The 20,807-nt window shown below is 40.6% G+C and overlaps 1 protein-coding gene across 1 annotated transcript in view; it reads right to left on the bottom strand.

Annotated features, from left to right (window-relative positions):
* FOXP2 (forkhead box P2) overlaps positions 1 to 20,544 on the bottom strand; it is a 698,448-nt gene extending 677,904 nt beyond the window's left edge. The window contains exon 1 of the mRNA XM_070423754.1: positions 20,442 to 20,544. The gene's annotated coding sequence lies outside the window, so the exon portion shown is untranslated. The remainder of the gene's footprint in view (positions 1 to 20,441) is intronic.
* Between the last annotated feature and the right edge of the window lie 263 nt (positions 20,545 to 20,807).

Here is a 20,807-nt window from a genome sequence, read left to right as displayed (position 1 = left end):
CCCCTGGTTGGGCTCAGAGCAGGGCCAATTGGGGAGTTGGGGAGCTGCCCCCTGTCATGCACAGAGCAGGGCGGATTGGGAGGTTGCGATGCCACCCTCAGTCACGCTCAGGGTAGGGCCGATTGGGGGGTTGGGGCACCGCTCCCTGTCACACACAGAGCAGGGCCGATCGGGGGTTGAGGAGCTCCCCCCTGTCACACACAGAGTAGGGCCAATAGGGGAGTTGGGGCACCGCCCCCTGTCACACACAGAGCAGGGCCCGTGGGGGGGAGGGGGTTGGGGCGCCACCCTCTATCACCCACAGAGCAGGGCCGATCAGGGGGTTGGGGCGCCACACCCTGTCAAACACAGAGCCGCAGGGCGATCAGGGGGTTGGGGAGCTCCCCCCTATCAGGCACAGAGCAGGGCTGATCAGGGGGTTTGGGCGCTGCCCCCTGACATGCTGATCCCGGTGCCAGGAGGCCTCGCTGCTCTGCTGATCCCAGTGCCGGGAGGCATATTACCCTTTTACTATATAGAATAGAGGCCTGGTGCACGGGTGGGGGCTGGCTGGTTTGCCCTGAAGGGTGTCCTGGATCAGGGTGGAGGTCCCCACTGGGGTGCCTGGCCAGTCTAGCTGAGGGGCTGAAGGCCGTTTTCAGGCTGGCGGGTGACTGAAGTTCCCAACCACTCCTTTTTTTCTTTTCTTTTTTTTTATTCTGGGACAGCTTTATCTCTGAGGCCTCTGCTGCTTTGTTTACTTTCTGTATTTGATACAATGTTGCGGTCTGGCTGGCTGAAGCCTGGCTGACTAACGCAGGTTTCTGGGGTTTTGTTTAGCTTCTATATTTGCAACATAGTTGCTTAGAGTTGCAGCTGAGAGGCCGGCGAGTCAGGCGGGGAACATTGGAGTCTGCCGTCACTGGAGCAAGCAAGCCTCCCTGTTCACTTCAGTGCATAGCTGCCGGCCACCATCTTGGCTGGCAGTTAATTTGCATATCGCCCTGATTAGCCAATAGGAAGGGTAGCGGATGTACGGCTAATTACCATGTTTCTCTTTTATTAGATAGGATAGATAGCATAGTTGTGACAGAGACCTCTGTCCCAAAAAAAAACCTATATTTACTATCTAGCATTTACAGAAAAATTTGCCAATTCCTACTATATATGATGGCTTCTTGGCATCAACTCTAAAATAAAAAAATGGCTTGGGATAAATATCTTTTCTGTTAAAATAATGAATTACAGAAAGTGAAATTATGAACACCCCCAGTCTCTGAAGATACTAACAAAGAAAAAGTTATAAAATATCTAAAAACACAGTTACACAGGGATTATTCAGCCTCAGAAGAGATATTGCATGCCAGGAAAAGTACAGAAACATGACTCAAAGTTTTAATAATTGTTCAAAATGGCTGAAGCAAAACCCTCCCCCCCCCCAAAAAAATTTATATATATATATATATATATATATATATATATATACACACTTCAAGATCTTGTTTATATATATATATATATATATATATATACACTTCAAGATCTTGTTTAGGTATGGGAAAAATATTTAAAAATACATCAGTCTACTGCTTGGTGACAATATTAAACAGTAGTTCCCCTTTATCCATGGGCGATACATTCCAAGACACCAGTAGATGCCTTAAAACCGAATAGTATCAAACCCTACCTATTTTGTTATTGTTATTGTTGTTCATTTCTTATATATCTTTTCACTTTTAAAAAAGCTCTTTATGGATTCTCTTTGGCATATCCAAGTGGCTTTGGAACCATCCTATCTAATAAAAGACAAAAAGGGTAATTAACCATACCTCTGCCACGCTTCCCATTGGCTAATCAGAATGATATGCAAATTAACTGCCAACAAAGATGTCGGCTGGCAGCCATGCAGCTGAAGTGAGCAGGAGGCTTGCTTGCTCCAGTAATGGAGGAAGCCAAGGTTCCCAGCCTGCCGCGGCCCAGCTCTGAGCCCGAAAGCAACAATGTTTCAATTATAGAAGCTAAACAAACCCCAGATTCCTGCTTTCAGCCAGCCGGGCCTCAGAGCTGGGAGCGCCAGTGACAGCAACAATGTTTCAATTATACAAGGTAAATAAATCTTAGAATAAAAAAAAAAAAGAAGAAGAGGCTGGGATCTTCAGTTGCAGGCCAGCCTGAAAACGGCCCTCAGCCCCTCACCGAGACTGGCCAGGCACCCCAGTGGGACCCCCACCCTGATCCGGGACACCCTTCAGGGCAAACCAGCCGGCCCCCACCCGTGCACCCGGCCTCTATCCTATATAGTAAAAGGGTAATATGCAAACTGACCCTAACTGCAGAAGGACTGGGAATGACTGGTCACTATGACACACACTGACCACCAGGGGACAGATGCTCAATGCAGGAGCTGCCTCCTGGTGGTCAGTGTGCTCCCACATGGGGGAGCTCTGCTCAGCCACAAGCCAAGCTGATGGTTGCCAGTACAGCGGTGGTGGTGGGAGCCTCTCCTGCCTTCTCAGCAGCACTAAGGATGTCTGACTGCAGCTTAGGCCTGCTACCCACTGGCAAGTGGACATCCCCTGAGCGCTGCCGGGCTGCCAGAGGGATGTCTGACTGCCATCTTAGGCCCAATCCCCCGGGGAGCAGGCCTAAGCCAGCAGGTGGTCTTCCCCCGAGGGGTCCCAGACTGCAAGAGGGCATAGGCAGGCTGAGGGGCCCCCCCACCCCCAAGTGCACAAATTTTTGTGTACCGGGCCTCTAGTTGTTAAATAAAGTTAAGAGTTACTTGAACAAAAGCACCATGATACCCAACAATGGATCTGATAATGGAGATGGCTACTAAGGGGCAGCAGCCTATACAGCCTGGATATGCTAGACAAAGGGATTATTCACATCCTGGGTGGGATGGATCAGGACGGCATGAGATTCCATCATACTATTTAGAACAACAGGCAACTTAAAGCATATAAATTGTTTATTTCTGGCATTTTCCATTTAATATTTTCAAACCTCAATTGGCCACAGGAAAGGCAACTACAGATAAGAGGGGACTACTTTATTATCAGATATTAAGATGAAGACAGACTTCTTTAAGCCTAGAAGTTCTCCACCAAAAAGGAAAGTATTAAACTAAAATGGAAAATCACATATGATTAATAAGAAAATCAAAGCTAAGGACAATGAGTCACTTTAAATAAGTTCAGGTATGCAGGCCCAATGAATTACTATTTCAAGGCATTTTTTTTTTAAGCAGCTTGTAAATATCATAACAGAACCACAGATGACAACCTTGGAAGACATATAAACAACAGGAGGGTAGGCTTAATACACACGAGAGGCAAATGCCTCTCTGCCTTATTTTTGTAAGCTAAAATGACTCCAAAAAATGAAATCAGTGATCTTGACACTATTCCTCAGCAAAATTCTAGAACAGGTTACTAAACATGGTTTGTGAGCACTAATCTATTTTTAAAACCTGCCATAATAAACATAGATTTGTTCAAAATAAGCCATACTAAGGAGGCACGCTAGAAGGGGGTCAAATGGAGGCAAAGGGGGACATATGTAAACTCTCAATAATAAAGATTTAAAAAGAAAAAAAATTAGCCGCACCAAACCTTGTTTCCTTTTCTTACATGTTACTAAATGAGTGGATCACAGAAATGCATTAGCTGTATGATATCTGAACCAAGAAAGTCTCTCATGGCCAACCTGGAGTAAGTACACTTACTATTGGTGTAAGTTTGGGGACATTTTTTAACATCTGGAACAAGAGGCAAATTCCATGGGTCTCTTGAATTTCTAAATGTGTTGTGAGCAGAGATTCTGGTAACTTTTGTTCTGGGCTATCTTTTCATGGGTGTTTTTATAGCATCAAGCCTTTGAAGGCAGAGATGAGTTCTCCCTCCAGAACAAAGGAAAGGTTCGCTTCCAGCTCATTATAAAAGATTGGGGTTCCTAAACTTAGGGTTCCTCATCTGTGAGACAACTCACTGAGAGTATGGCATCGAGCCACTCTGCAAAGCCTCTGTGGAGCTTGGAGGACAGGAACCAAAACAAATATGAAGCTCACGCTGCATGCTGTCACAGGAGTAATAAAGTCCCCTTGTTTCTGACCCAGAAGTCTTGTGTCTTCTATAAGCATCCACAAAACAATCACTGGCTAAGAATAATTTACTAGTGTGCAAATAGGATAAAACCTCAGATCCTTCACAGTCCTTGATAACCTGCCATTCATAAAATGGGGAAATAACAGTACCTTCTTACAAAGGTATTATAAAAATTAAATTAATGCAATTAAATAAATTGCTTAGAAAAGTGCTGAAACAGTTTAATGAATGTTAGCCATTATTATAATGCTAACGGTGATTACTTTCAAATGTATGTAGGTAAGTATACAATCACATCAAAGTATGAATGACAAGTCAGAGCATCCATGCTCACTACGTTTAGAAAAAGCTCTAATCTTAACTGTGTGTTGCTCAAAGTTTTTCATAAATCATTGAATAGAGCTATAAAAATGCATTACTCAAAATTATAATTTTTAAAAAATACTTTTATTGATCTCAGGAAGGAAAGAGAGACAAAAACATCAATGATGAGAGAGAATCATTGACTGGTTGCCTCCTGCACAACCCCTACTGGGGATTGAGCCCGAAACCCAAGCATGTGCCCTGACCAGGAATTGAACCCTGACCTTCTGGTTCATAGGTCAACACTCAACCACTGAGCCACATAGCCGGGTGGATGACATAACTTTTAACATAGATAACAGAATCAGGATTTTTAAAAAATCTTGACATGCTGAATAACCTAAACTATATAAAAAAGAAGTTTTGACAGACATACAATCCTATTGAAAAGAAACTATTCAAATTGTATATTAATTCCAAGTTATATAAAACGAATTACAATTCTAGTAACAATGAACATGATTAAAAAAAAATGAATGCACTATTAGGTTAGAGAAAAAAGGAGATAAATTTTCAATGTGTTCTTTGTTGGTCAGGCCACAATCATGGATGGTTAATTTAGCTCTGGATACATTTTAAAGGGAACTTTGGCCAACAGAAGCATCCTAGAGGAGTGATCAGAACTGTAAAGGGTAAAATAAATGCAAATAGTATATAAGGTATAACTGAAGAAACATGGCTTTTTTAACCTGAGAAAGGAAAGTTTTATTTGAAAAGTTACCTATGTAAAATATTCTGTGTAAGTCCAAAAAGCAGAGCTGGGAATAATGACTCATTAATAGATTCCAATTCAATGTTAAGAAAGAACTTTGCTGGGGGAATGTTAAGGGGGTGGGGGAGGAGACATATGTAATACTCTTTGTAATACTTTAAGCAATAAAACAAAATTTAAAAAAAAGAACTTTTTGTCAATTAAATTTTTTTAAATGTTGAACGTCACTAGCCAGGATTATGGCAAATGGGGATTGCCTCCTTCACATTCAGATCTCCTTAAACTGCTCACTGCTTGTCTGTAAAAAAAAAAAAAAAAAAGCCAAAATAATAGGAAATTTCTCCAGGCCTCTTGTTCATTTTCACTCCTATCTTGCTTCCCTGGTTTTTGTTCCATTTCAGCCTAGCTAGCCCCTTCAAACTGATACTTTGTTCTAAGCAGCCCTTTTGACTTTTTCATTTACCTTTCAGCTAATTCCCTTTTTCCATACAATGCAGCCCTTAGGCAACTTGACAGAGGCTCCTGGATAACATGCCTAGCCCCGCCTCCCATCTGCTCAGAAGGGAGATTGGAAAGTTAGTTTTATGATCTCAAAGGTTCCTTTGAATTCTAGGATTCTTGGATTCTTCATCCTTCTTTTGCCATTTACGGGAACGGGTGAATGATCAATGATTAAGGAAAGAAAAAGTAAGTGAATAAAGAAATGAACATTATTATAAACACCTGACAATGAGCTAGCTGCTTTCTTCTTTAAGACTTGGCTAGCTGCATGAGTCTTAACAGCTTTCAATAGGTCAAAAGTGAAACGATATAAACCTGTGGGAACAAGAAAAGCAAGTACCAGAGCAAGAGCCAATGAAAGCAGAAAGGAGGGTAGAGAACTATGGTAAAGATCCCCAAAATAGCCGAAACCGGTTTGGCTCAGTGGATAGAGCGTCGGCCTGCGGACTGAAAAGTCCCAGGTTCGATTCCGGTCAAGGGCATGTACCTTGGTTGCGGGCACATCCCCAGTGGCGGGTGTGCAGGAGGCAGCTGATCGATGTTTCTCTCTCATTGATGTTTCTAACTCTCAATCTCTCTCCCTTCCTCTCTGTAAAAAAGCAATAAAATATATTTTTTTAAAAATCCCAAAAATAATCCCTAGAAATGATTATCCAGTAAGATTCTTGTTTATAAGCCAAGTCAATTTATAAGCCAAAATAAAATTTAAGGAGATTATATATATAATTTATTTGGATGAAAAAATGAGAGAATTCTGTACTCCTAAGAAACTATGATAGGAACAAGCAACTACATTCTTGAAAAGGCAAAAATGATCATCAAACAATATAGAGAAATCTCAAATGCAGGTGCTAAATGAAAGATGCCTGATTCCAAAGGCTAAATGCTGTAAGATTCTATTTATAACACAGACTTGAATACGGTCCGTGTGTACACAATAGAATAGTATTCAGCCCTGAGAAAGGAGGCTATCCTGCTACCTGATGGACAACATAGATGGACACTGAGCACATGCTGCTAAGTGAGCCAAATTAGACAGAGAGAGACAAGCACTCTTTGATATCACTTATTTATAAAATAAAATAAACTCAAACTTGTAAAAAAGAGAGTAAAATTGTGGTCACCAGGGGATGGGCTGGAAAGATAAAGTGGGTATTGCTTAACGGTACAAGCTTGCAATGGGTAGTAAATAAGCCATAGAGATCAGTATAATAGATAACAATATTGTATTAAAATTATGTAATGTGATAAAATATTGCTATAATGGCAATCATATTATATATAAATGTATCAAAGTAACATGGTGGCACCTTAAATTTATACAATGTTATATGCCAAATGTATTGTTTTTATTGTAATGCTCCCCCCCGCCCCCCCCTCCTCGCGCGCCCCCCCCCCCCCCCCCCCCCCCGCCAATGACACACTTGAAAGGACAAAACCATAAGGACAGAAAACATGTCAGCGGTTCCCAGGAACTGGAGAAGGGAAGAGTGGTTGACCAAAAAGCACTTGGAAAAATGTGGAGCATGCTGGAACTGTTCTGGATCTTAGTTGTGGTAGTGACTGCACAACTATGTTTTTGAAAATATTCAAAACTTTACACTAAAAAGAGTGAATTTACTGTATGTAAGTTATCTTTTATTTAAAAATTGAAAAAAAAAAAATACTGCCAAAACCGGTTTGGCTCAGTGGATAGAGTGTCGGCCTGCGGACTGAAGGGTCCCAGGTTCGATTCCGGTCAAGGGCATGTACCTGGGTTGCGGGCACATCCCCAGTAGGGAGTGTGCAGGAGGCAGCTGGTCGATGTTTCTCTCTCATCGATGTTTCTAACTCTCTATCCCTCTCCCTTCCTCTCTGTAAAAAATCAATAAAATATATAGTTTAAAAAAATGTTTATTAAAAATACGCTTTAAAAAATAAAAAATAAAAAATAAATAAATAAAAATTGAAAAATATTAAAGAGCTTAAAACTACTTGTAAAGATAATTAAAATATGGTTTGTGTCACTAATAAATCACAATGAAAGTAATTCTTTTGAGATAATATTATCAGCATCACTTCTATAACAGTAATCAATATCTTATTTTAAAATGAAATAGCAAATATACAACTAAATAACTTTTAAAAAATAAGCATATTTTCACTGTTTCATGAATAATCTATATATATACTAGTAAAAAGCCAGTGACCAGAACGCCATAATGACCAGAATGACCTGTCGCTATGACACCCACTGTGGCCAGCCAACCAGCCCCATCAGGGGGGGTGGGGCTGGCCAGCCAACTCCCCCATGACCCTTCCCCTCTCCACATCCCCCACCCCCGGCTGCCCCACCCCAATAGGGGGTGGAGCCAGCCCACCAACCTCCTGAAGCCCCTCCCCCTAGCCAGTCCCACCCCAGATTGGCCCCCACCACCCCGATCAGAAGAAGAGCTGCCCGGCCAACCACCCATGGCCCCTCCCCCAGGCTGCTGGCCCCCAATCGGCCGCCCCCACCCCATTCGGGGGCAGAGTTGGCCAGCCCACTGCCCACAGTCCCTTCCCACGACTGGCCCCACCCCCGATCAGCCCCCACCACCCCAATTGGCCCCACACACGCCAATAGTGGGTGGGGCTGGCCAGCCCACTGCCCACAGCGCCTCCCCACTGCCAGCCCCACCCCTGATCAGCTCGTAGCCCCTCTCTGCAGCCAGCTCCACCCCCAATCGGCCCCCCCACCCCAATTGGGGGCGGAGCCCATTGGCCAATCGCCTGCAACCCCTCCCTGCAACCAGCCCAACCAACCTTCCACCATCTTCTCCTCCTCCAACCAGACCCCACCCGTGCATGAATTTGTGCACTGGGCCTCTAGTTAATATCTAAAAAAAAACAAAATTATTCATTCATCCTATTTTTAAATATCTTCTCATAAAACTGTAATTCCAGTAATAAAAAAATAAACATTAAATATCTTTGTTTATGTATTCATAGGTTACCATATATTCTCCATTATTGTACATTTGCACTTAAAATTTTCTTATACAATCTGAAAAACAAGTTGTCTCTTAAAATAAAAACAAAATTTAATATAATGATGTTCTTTTAACCAGTTAACTGCCACATGTCTAAAACAGAAACCATCCCCACATGCCACAATATTTTGAATTTAATTTTAAAAATCAATTTGCAAATTGATTTTATAATCAATTTATGAATATTATAAAAATAAATATATTATTCACAACTCAGGTGTTCTTGAATATTTTCAGCTGAAAATTCTCACAAAAAAATGATTTTAAAGTTGGTCAGGGCTGCAACTTAGAGAAAACATTTTTTTTTATAGATACAGGTGGCATGTAGGAAAGCATCTACAGATGCTTATGGCGTACCATGGGTTAATATAGCAGTATGAGTAATACAGTAATATAGCATATAAATAGTCGAACTTTAGTATCTGGTATTATTTCAGCCCAGTGGAAACAAAATATTTTCAGGACACAATTAGAGGGATATCAAACAGAACAGAGATATAAAACCAAACACCAATTAGAAATCACAAATTACATTGCCTTTCATTTGTGTAATAGTTTGAGCAATAGATATGCAGGGCTAGGGATAGTTTGGCATTATTGAAAATTACAACAGCAAATGATTAGAAGTGATAAGAGAGCAACATAAATGTATACTTCTCTGGAAGTAAAGAAATACAAATAGATCAAGAACATATAAATTTAAAATTTTTATATTTGGGACAATACAAAGTCAGGCTGTCAGATGAAATTTATTCTCTACAACATACATTCTCTATAACATATAACAACATAAAAGGTACTGAAGTATGAATGTTGGCAAGCTCACATCACTGCTAAAAACCATCACAATTTATAATCCCTTATGTTCTGAGAAGAAACCGTCATTGCTGCCTTGTTTGTCTGCATAGTGGGCTGACTGTCACAGGATGAGAAAGGAGACCTTCCTTTGCGTGGGACAGCACACCGCATGAGGTATGAACACTGGCATGACGTATGCATGTCATGATTGTTGGATGAGGCAGCAAAGGAGTGAAGGAATGATTTAGATGAGGCTCTAGAAACCCTTTGGCAGTTCCCAGGAGAAGAAAGATGCCTCAAGAGATTTGGAGCAAAACTTTCTAAGTGGTGCACTGTATAAACTAGAGCAGATATGCAGTGCTCCTATAGTTGGGAGCTGTATTTATTTCTAATGCACACTGAATAGTCTGGGCCAATATGTTATGTAGGTTCTGAAAATGGATGTCTCTGTATGTAAAGTCCATAAAGGGGGGAGCTTTATGTCTAATTTTAAATGGGGGGATAAGGACACATATGTAATACCTTAATCAATAAAGAAAATAAAAGTGTTATGACTTGACCCCAAAGTCAAGGGAAGTAAAGGCAAAAATAATGAATGGGACTATATCAAACTAAAAAGCTTCTGCACAGCAAAAAAAAAAAAAAGTAAACAAAACAAAGAGGCAGCCAACCAGATGGGAGATGATATGAGCAAACAGTAGCTCTGACAATGGTTTCTTCTGAGTTTTTTATACAATCTCCAAAATATATAAAGAACTCACAAAACTCAACACCAGACAACCCACTCAGAAAGTGGGCAGAGGACCGGACCTCTCCCAAGAAGACATACGAACAGCCAATAGATACATGAAAAGGTGTTCAACCTCACTGGCAATTCGGGAAATGCAGATCAAAACTCCAATGAGATACTGTTCATCCTCATCGGCAATGAGGGAAATGCAAATCAAAACTCCAATGAGATACCACCTCACACCTGTTAGAGTGGCTGTTATCAACATGACAAGCAATGACAAGTGTTGGAGAGGTTGTGAAAAAAAAAGGGAACCCCATTCACTGCTGGGAATGTAAACAGGTACAACCACTATGGAAAGCAATCTGGCAATTGCTAAAAAAATTAAGAGTAGACCTATCACACGACCCAACAATTTCTCTCCTGGTTATATATCCGAAAAAATCAAAATCATGTATTCGCAGAGTTATGCACCTACGTTCACTGCAGCATTATTCACCGTGGTCAAGACATGGAAACAACCAAAGTGTCCTGCGATAAGGGATTGGATAAAGAAGTTGTTGTACATAAACACAATGGAATACTACTCAGCCATAAGAAAGGATGAAATATTGCTACTTGCAACAACATGGATGGACCCTGAGAGTATTATGCTAAGTGAAATCAGTCAGTCAGGAAAAAGCTAAGAACCTTATGATTTCACTCATATGTGGGATATAAAATTGAAATTTGTGAAAACTAACAGCAGTGTAGTGGTTGCCAGAGGGAAGGGGATGGCGGTTGGTGGTGATAGGAGAAAATCTGACTTTGAGTAGTGGACACACAGTGGGATATACAGATCTTGTAACATAGAATCCCACACTGGAAACCTATGTGATCATGTTGACCAATGCACACCAATAAATTTAATAATAAATAAATAAATAAATAAATAAATAAATAAAGTTTACCAAACAGCTTACTCAACTCCACATTTTATTTCTGGATAGGTAGCATCATCACTACATATATGAATGAGCATAGGACAAAGGCAAAATTGGGGAGAAATTAATACTTATGGAATGTTAATATATGTACCTCAGGGAAGAGAATTTTGGGTGGTTATTGATTTTTCTGAACCCTAACATGATCAAATCTTCATGCACTCTATCTTACCCTCTTCTTGTTTCAGCATTCTGTTTAAATAAGATGAGGCTCCATTCCTGACTGAGAAAGAGGGGTGTGGTGAGAGAATACCTCATAGGCTAAGAAAACTAAAACAAACAAACAAAGAACCCCACAATTTTTAAATTTTAACTGAGCTCCCATGAGCTTCATATGCAAAATTATTTGTGATCATTTTGGTTGGTTTTAATTTTTATTTTAGAAAGTATATTTTTCTCCCTTTCACCTTTATATAGTATGCTTGCTGATATGGTACTAAGGCGAGAACATGTTCATAGCTTCAAATTTGAATCCAGGTACTTCACATAAAATGTTTTAGTTGAAAGTAACCTAAAAATAAATCCAGCCTCTTTTTAAATTTGGAGGAAATGACCTGCTCAATATCACACAATAGTTATAGGCAGACCAAGTATCAGAATGCAGGGCTCCTGGTACTTAACATGGGGCTCTGTGTAGTAAGCCAAGTTGGGTATTTTACTATCTGGGACAATAATTATATTTTTCAGAAAATTTTATTTTCACTCATACTCTGATATGTGTTATTATCATCAGAGAAGTCCTTTAATACAAATGTACCTACTCAGAACCAGGAAAGCAGAATATATTGGGACTTGGAATAGGCAGATGGCAACATGGAGGGCACTGGGTAGCTACAGAGCAGGAGTAGAGGAGCAGAGGTGTGGCTTAGTAATATTTAAAATAAGAAAAGAGAGGTACTTATGTATTAAAACCCCACTTTGCCTTGCTTTAGAATTTTCCAAGGACCACATAGTCACTGGTGGCTTAATAAGATACCAGAATTATTTTGAAAGATCTCATAATTCTGTCTGGAGGACAGAAAAGGAAAAGTGAAAAATGAGAAGAAATGGGCAAAGAAGAGAGACCTCCTCCTCATTATCAATAGAAACGATCATATATTCTTTTCACTGTTTTCATGATATTTAGAATAAAATTGCTGAGCAAGTTAGTGCACATTTAAAATAAAGATATAATATGTAAGAAGGAGAGCTATAGGGCATTAGATTTATAAGACACTAGAGGCCCCATGCACGAAATTCATGCATGGGAGGGGAACCCTGGCTCCTAACCACTCGCCTGCCTGTCTGATTGCCCCTAACCATTCACCTGCCTGCCTCATTGCCCCTAATCACTCGCCTGCCTGCCTGATCACCCCTAACTGCTCATCTGCCTGCCTGATTGTCCCTAACTGCCTCTGCCTTGGCCCCCACCTGACACGGCTTCATCTGGAAGGATGTCCAAAATGACATCTGGGAGGTGGTTTGGGTGTCTGGTTTAATTAGCATATTATGCTTTTTTTTATTATAGATTATCTATATTTGTGTGGTGTTATATGGGTAGTTGTATCACTTACTCACACCTTTAGTTTTAGGTGTCCAAAAGCAATTTGAGCAAGCTACAGAGTGGGATTTTTAATTTGGAGAAATGGACTTTCCATCAAATCATAAATCTTCAATATGCTCTATTTAAGGCTGAATATTGGAAGATTAAGAAAAACAAGTTGTATACTTATGCTGTGTGTGAATGTCAAGAAGTAAAGCCATATAAATCTAAAGGTTTTCAGAAGATACCTTGGCTTGACCCACCTCCCTCCATCTTTACCCAAAGACAATCCTAGAAATACTTGCTATGCCCACGTTGTAGTCATAGTGTAGCCATTAGAAACATCTCTGTACACTACTTATGCTATTCATAAGATATGCTTAACCCATGGACACAGACAATAGGGTGGTGAAGGCCTGGGGTGGGGGGTGAGGTCGGGCTGGGAGAGGTCAATAGGGGAAAAAAGGAACATATGAAATACTTTCAACAATATTTTTTTAAAAGAATAAAATAGACACAGAAAGTTGAATTTGAAGTATACCCACCTGAGATAAGAACCATGTCTTGGCCAATATAATAGTAAACTTATAGTAAAAATCTAATAACCCAAGTGTGAAATGGTATGAAGTAAGTCTAGAAAAAAAAAAGTTAGGTGAAAAGTTATTTCAATTACATAAAAAACAAGTGAGACAATGATGCACACAGAAGTAACTTCTTGGGCCCCCAACAAGTCATTTATTCCTTCATTCAGTATTTAGTTTTAGAGCTCCTACCAAGTTTGAGGTAATGTTCTAAGCAGTGGGTTAGGACAGTTAAAACAAAATCTCTGACTCATTGGGGGCAGAAATGATAAATAATTTTGCTGTTGTTGTTGTTGTTAATCCTCACCCAAGGATATTTTTCCATTGATTTCCAGAGAGAATGGAAGGAAGGGGAGAGACAGAGAGAGGAACATAGAAGTGAGAGAGATACATCGATTGGTTGCCTTCCGCATGGGGCTCGGGGTCAAGCCTGCAACAGAGGTACTGTGCTATTGACTGGACTCACACCCTGGACCCTTCAATCCATGGGCCGACGCACTATCCACTGAGCCAAACTGGCTAGGGCTATAAACAAAATTTTAAATGCCAGTTGATGATAGTGTTATGGAGAAGAATAATGAATGGTAAAGATGATAGAACATGATCAATGAGGATTTCTTATTTTATATAAGGCCATCAGAGAAGGTTTCTGTAATAAAGATATATTTGAGTAGCGACCAGAAGTTAGTGAAGCTACCTGAGAGTAAAGCATTCCAGACAGAGAGCATAACTCTGAGGTAGAAATCATCTTATTCTATTTTGAGGAATACTAAGAAAGCCAGTGTGTCTAGGGCTGACTGAATAAGAGCAAAATGTTAGGAAATGATGTCAGATAGGTAGCTGGGATAATATGGACTTATGTAAAATCTTTGTCTCTCATTCCGAGAGACATAATAAGCTACTGGAAGGTTTATACAAAAGAATGACATAATCAGACCTATTTTTAAAAGATCACTGCTGTGTGAAAAATAAACTGTGGTGCCTTGAGAAAGAAGGGGCATCAACTAAGCAGCTATTGCAGCAATTCAGATAGGAGATGAAGGTCAATCTGCTTAGATTGGTAACAGTAGTTGTACTAGCTAGATGTACAAAACAAGATTTTGGGGTGCCATCTAGATAAACTAGAGGCAGACTGAGAGAGGAAAAATATTAAAGACAAAAAGGAAGTAAAGAGTTAGCTTCAGGAATACAGATATAGATCAACCAGTTCCTGGAACATAAATTTGGGCGAAGCAATGGTGAGGAATAGTTCCTAAGGATGTTGGGGATCTTTTTTTAAAAAATGAGATGATTTTATGACAGTGCATATGTTAAGCTGTTAAGATATTTGGATTAGTATACTATAAGTTTCTCTTTACTATCTACCAGTGAAAAATTTCATAAATGCCTTCTCCAAAATATGTCTATCACTGACTTATTAACCCCCAAAGCACATTTGTTAGAAAATTTGTTTCTTCTTAAATTGAGAAAAAGTTGCAAAATGATGGCTGTGGTTGTGTAAGTATACTAAACTAGTACCAAATTAAAATGATACAAAAAATACTTTCACAGAAAATGTCATCATAAAAGTTGATAAGGAAAGAAATAAGTGAACACCAGAAAAAAAAACGTATGCTCTTTCTCGTAGCATCTTTTATTTGAGGAATTCAAAGTTAATTTCGTCACCTATTAAAGAAAATGACATTCTCATAGTATACTCATTTAGACTTATATTAGGAAGATCTTTCAAAAGAAACACTAAAACTTAAATAAATTTTACATCAACATTATCTTCCATAAAGTATATTTTAAGCCTTCCAAGGTAAAAATTGAAAGAAATTGAAGAGCATTAATAAACTAAAAATGCTGAGAGTTTGGGAACCCCTAGGGATTCATACGCTTCACAGTAATGTGCTTTTTCAACATTTAATTTTTTTCGCTCTTGTTAATGAAAATAAATTTGGCACAGTAGAAAGGGATTAAGACATCAGCTCCTTATGACATACTTATCAATATATTGGAAAGGTATGTTCTAGAGATCCTTGTTGGATGCAGGAAGAGAGAACGGCACAACTAATTGGAAAGTTAAATTCAATCAGTACAGTATAGGCAAAAGAACACATATTTCAAAGATCGGTAATTCAAAAGGTTGAACCTGGGCCCCAATAGATAAATCTTGGAGAAAATGCATTTTAAATAAAAATTTAGATAAAATTACATAAATTGAGGGAATTTTAGAATTCGAAATGTTCATGGGAAGCAACTTGGAATAATAAACAAATACAAGTCAATTTAGAGAAGATGAAGTTCACAATTACAAATGAAAATATATTAGAATTAAAAGTGGATCATAAGCTCCAAATCGTTAAAATATAATCTTGTTTTTAAAATGAAATGGTGGTGATGCCAATATACCTTATTTTAGAGCATAGATATACTCTGTTAATTTGACGACTCAGTAAAAATTTGTATAGCTAGGCCCGAATTCCTAGTTACTCCAGTTATAAAATTGAGATTACATCCCTAAAAATAATTAGGACAGTACTTAATAATACTACATTTGAGGATATAGCAAATTAGCAAAGCAGCTTTTTGAGAAAAAAATAGTTTTAGTGAATGCTACTACTAGAAAAAATTCCTCAATATATGAATTTACTTTTCCAATTTAATATTAATAGTTTTGGAATATAATAAATCTAAATATTCTCTAAAGACCTCTCTCCAGAATTTCTATATGCTAACATTAACCTCTTAGTTAGTCATTTATTTATATTTCACCAAGTTACTCTCTTTTAAAATTTGTCTGGAAAATTTGGGGAAGGGTGATGGATAAATGCACTGGGCATAACAAAAGAGTATACGCAAAAACACATCAGAGGTAATAACAAGGCATAAGTAAAGAAGAAACTGTAAATATCTATTTTAATAAAAAATTATTTTATGGGAAGAGCATTCTACTATAATCAATGCTGGGCTTTAAAAAAAAAAAGAAAGTAATGGTATTTTTAGAAAACCCTCCTAATTATCCTTAGTTAAGGTGTTAAAAAACATACAACAACTATGGGGTCCACTTGAAGGTTCAAAAAAACAACAACAAATGAAGTTAAAAGTTTGGAATAACTCCATAAGAAAGCACTGATAATGACCTAAGCTTCATGAAAAAAAGACCAAAACACTTAAACTATTTTACTTGATAAAGAATATGGAACTCATATGGCTGGAGTACAAGTGTATTAAATGATAAATAGGTGGAACTAAGAAAATTTTTATGTCCTCTAAAGAAGAAACAGAACTAAAGTAAATTACAGCATATGAAACTAGATTGTCTGCAGACCTTGAAATGCTTTTAAAAAGTTTCAAACACTTGGATTACTTTTTCAGAAGCCTTAAGAATAAAAACAACAATCTTTATGGGTTGAATTTGCTCAAGTTTGTTAGAACTCTATACATTAAGGACTACACAAATGCGGTTACTTTCAAAGTATATGCAAATCTCCGGCCTAGTTTTAAGAAATAGGCTTTCTTTTATTAAAAGGCAGTATAAAATGGGGACTGGTTAGAAAATTTTGGATCCAGTCATTTACTATTAAGAATACTACTATTTATAACGAAGTTTTAAAAAAAATGTTTGAGTGTACCAATAGTTAGTATTCAGTAATCGTAATGAAATTGATACTATTTCTGAATTCAACTGATTTAAAATTTTGTCTAGCAACAATCATGTCCAGAGAACTTCTTAATGATAAGTTACTAAGTCAATTGCCTCTTTCTGGTTTTAATTCAGAGGCAGAAAACACATGACCACATCCAGCATTCAGTTTTGTACCAATATTGTAACTAATAGCCGAATTGACTGTCAACACAAAAATAGACAAGGGTAATAAGACAGAGTCAGCTATAAATCCTTTAAAAAATCACAAATAATATTAATATTATATAATTAAGTTCTGTATCCCTCATATTCTCTCCCAAAATAAAAAACCTGGTACATTTGTCTGGCTACTAGTACATTCATTATACTATTATATGCCTCCATGAGTCTCAAGCAAACCATAAAGTTATTTTCATATATTCAAATATAATTTTCATAAAATGTAAGTCTAGTACTTTATGAAAAGTACTATAGCTCTGCAAAGAGTTATTTTGTATTTCTGAATTCTTGTTTGTACAAAATGAATAGTTTCTCAATATAGGTTATCTGTAAATTGAATGATTATCCCCCCCCCCATTTTTATGGTGCGTCACATACAATTTCCCTCTATTTTAGGTTTCTAGAATATTATGAGATTTTTAAAGCAAAACCACTGCACTATTATGAGTGAAATAAAAACAACAACCCTTACAATGACTATTTTCTCAGATACAACCATTGAATAATTTCATAAAATGCAATCAAAGGGCTCTTAGAGGCAATTTCCATATAAAAACCAATTTTCAGCTCTATAATTTCTATCATTCTGAATCCAAAAATGTAAGTTGGGGAATTTTGAAAAACAGTTTACATAGTTCATAATTATTTGTGTATATTTTCCTTTGATTATTCTAGTACCCATTCTAATGTAATGGTAACATTTTAATAATCTGTGTATTTTAAAAGCATTTATTGTACTCATATGTAAATTGCATATTTAAAATTATTCCCTAAAAATCATTGTACTTAAAAATAAATATTAAGGTGCTCCTTTTAAATTGAGTATCTGTCCTCTCTCATCTATAGGGATTTATCATCAGGTTTCTATATTCCTCTTTAAAAGTTACTAACTTAGTCACAATTAAGAATTTATTTCACTTATTTTCAGATTACAATGAAATAGTGGATTTCTTAAGGAAATATTAAAGTAAGTGACTACTGAACATGAATCTAGTTAAGTAATGAAAATGAAAGGAAGGAAAGAAGCAAGGAAGGAAAGGACTTCTAAAAGCTAGAAAGCTGAAGTGAAATTTTAGGATCCTAATGACCATAGTGTGTATAACTTCATATCCACTTTATTAATATATATACAAATAAATCAAAATTGTAAATTAATTGTGTAGCAGCATTAAATAAACACTGCATTTTAAAATTCCAATAAACTGAGAACATACTTATCCATAACTCATGTTGACAGAAAAGATAAACAGGCCCCTTGACATAAAACATTTCCCAGGGTACGCCACAATGCAAAACTGATGCTGAGAATATCTGAAAGCTCATCTTTACTTCCATTCTGACCTCTCACATAGACTTGCTATTAAACAACCCCTCCTGTCTCCACCGATGCCTAACAAAACTAGTTGAGCTATTTGAGTTAGAAGAGCGTGCAAAGATGTGCCTTCCGGGCAAACTTTTGCTTTCTAAAAGTTAATCTCTTTAAACACTTCCAGTTGGAAAACGTCCACTCCAGCTACTTGACACCAGGGCATCACTTTCTCCCTGGGCTTATCTGCTACTGCTTAATTATTCTTCCAAATAGACTCAGGGCACTTTGGGGAGGTAGCTCTTCAAGCATTTCTGAATTCCTGATGACTGTGTGTGTACCCACCTCACACACTTCCACTGGTCCTTCACACCCTTCCTCCCGCCAGCGGTGCCGAGCACTCGCCTGCTCACCTGCAAGCAAACAGTACTTGAGGCATCATCCTCAAGATCCCGAAACTGCCTGGATTTCTGCACGCGGCGAGAGAAATGGGGCGGGGGCCACAGGACCATTACAGGAGCAGCTGTCCATTAAGTGCTTTAAATCTGATGATTAAAAAGCTGAATAAACAAGTAGAAAGATGGGTCTAGTTCCTTAGGGGGATTCCGGAGTCTGAAGAGCCTCCCCAGAGGGGTCCAGTTCGGCCTCTTTTAACTTGTCCCCAAGCACAACGCGCACTGGTTCCAGTCTCAGGTGCCCCCAATTCTCACGTGCCGGCCGTTTCCTTCCCTCCCAACCAGTGTCACCAAGTGTCCCGGGAGACTTACCGAAGAGCTCTCCGAGTCTGAGGATATAGGACAACTTTTCCTCCCCGCACCAGCCGAGCGCAGACACCCACGGCGGCCAGCGTCCACTCAGAAGCTCGCGCCGAGGTCGGGGTGCCCGGGCTCACTCGGGCCCGCGGGCGGGGGGCGGCGCGCGGGAGACGCACCGGAGCGCGCAGCCTCCTCCGGGGTCCCACCCGCGCGGCCCCCGCACGCGCTGCGCTGCGATCCCCGAGGGGCGTCGGGGGCGCGCTCCACCCGGGTCAGCGTCCACCCCGCGCGCCCGCCTGCAGTCCGCTGGTCCCTGGCCTCCGCGAACTTCCACGGGAGCCGACCCAGAAGCCTTCCCTCGCTCGCAAAGGTGCCTGCGCCCCTCCCACCGTCCCTCCCAGAAGACCCCGCAGGAGAGATTGCACCCAAAGCCCACCCAGCGCGCGGAGAACTTTCCGCAACGGAATGTAAGTGAGGCCAGGGCAGACACAGGTGGACCGGGTCGTGCTAGCCAGGGATGGGGGCGAGAGCGCGATGGGGGCCGCCGCGGAAATGCCCAGCTGTCCCAGGCATCACTAGGGACCCGCGTTGCTTCACTCCAGAAGCAGGAGTGCCCCTCTCCGCCGCCGGGTCCCAGAGAAGAACTTTAGAAATGTTCGCTGAAGTGAGTGTCCAACTTCGGGACCAGAAGAAGCGCGCACTTGCCAATCGAGTAAATAGAGGTCAGCAGTGGGAGCATAAAGTGTGTGCCTCCGGCCAGCAGATGTTTTTACTGGTGTTTCTCCTCGGGGGAGGGGGGGAGTGGAGGAGGGGGAGGAGGAGAAAACAAATAATAAAAATAAAAGAGTAAACAAACACACATCTGGTATTTCAACATACAATTTCCTCCAGCCGCGGGCCTCTCCCGACCACGCAACCTTTTGCATATTCAAAACGAAAAAGCACCCGCGAGCCAACAGCAATCTCCCCTCTCTCGACTCCCCCTTCCCGGATCACATCGTAAAATGCAAAAGAATAACAAGTGGGGATACTAAGTTCGGACGGCGACCCAGGCGCCCAGCCCGCGTTTGACGCAAGTCCCACCCGCCCTGCCCGCCGCGCGTGGAGGCTGGGGCGAAAGTTTGCGTCCCCGGCCACGGCGCGGGGAGCGCGGCGCAGAGTCGCAGCCCGGCCGGGCGGGGAGGAGGCCAGGACGGGGTGGGGTGCGGGGCGCGGCGCGGCAGAGTTGAGGTGAAGAAACTTACCGGGATCGGGGACGCCTGGGCGGCGTCCAGTGAGGTGGCACCCGCGGCGGGCCCGGAGGCAAAAGCTCCCAAACAAAACACGCGCGCGCGGGTCGCCGCCGCCGCGGCCGCGTGTGGGGAGCGCACCCAGGCGTGGGGAGGCGGGGGAGCAGAGCAGCCGCCCCGGGCGGACGCGGCGGCCGCTTAAATAACCGGACCGGCGCTCGCCTGCGGGCGGAGGGTGGCTCCCGGCTCCAGCTGGGGCCGTGGGGACCGCGGCGGAGCAGCACGCGCCCGCGTGTCTCGCGCTTTCTCAGAGGCTCGCGCTGTCTGGCGCTGCCGCTCCCCCCACCCGGATCTGTGTGTCTGTGTGTGTGTGTATGTGTG

This window comes from Myotis yumanensis, unplaced genomic scaffold (genome assembly GCF_028538775.1).
Source record: "Myotis yumanensis isolate MYYU_CA2020_CCGP unplaced genomic scaffold, mMyoYum1.0.hap1 SCAF_9, whole genome shotgun sequence".
Classification (NCBI taxonomy): Eukaryota; Metazoa; Chordata; class Mammalia; order Chiroptera; family Vespertilionidae; genus Myotis; species Myotis yumanensis.
The sequence above is the reverse complement of the archived record's forward strand: the minus strand, read 5'-3'. Positions and strand labels throughout refer to the sequence as shown.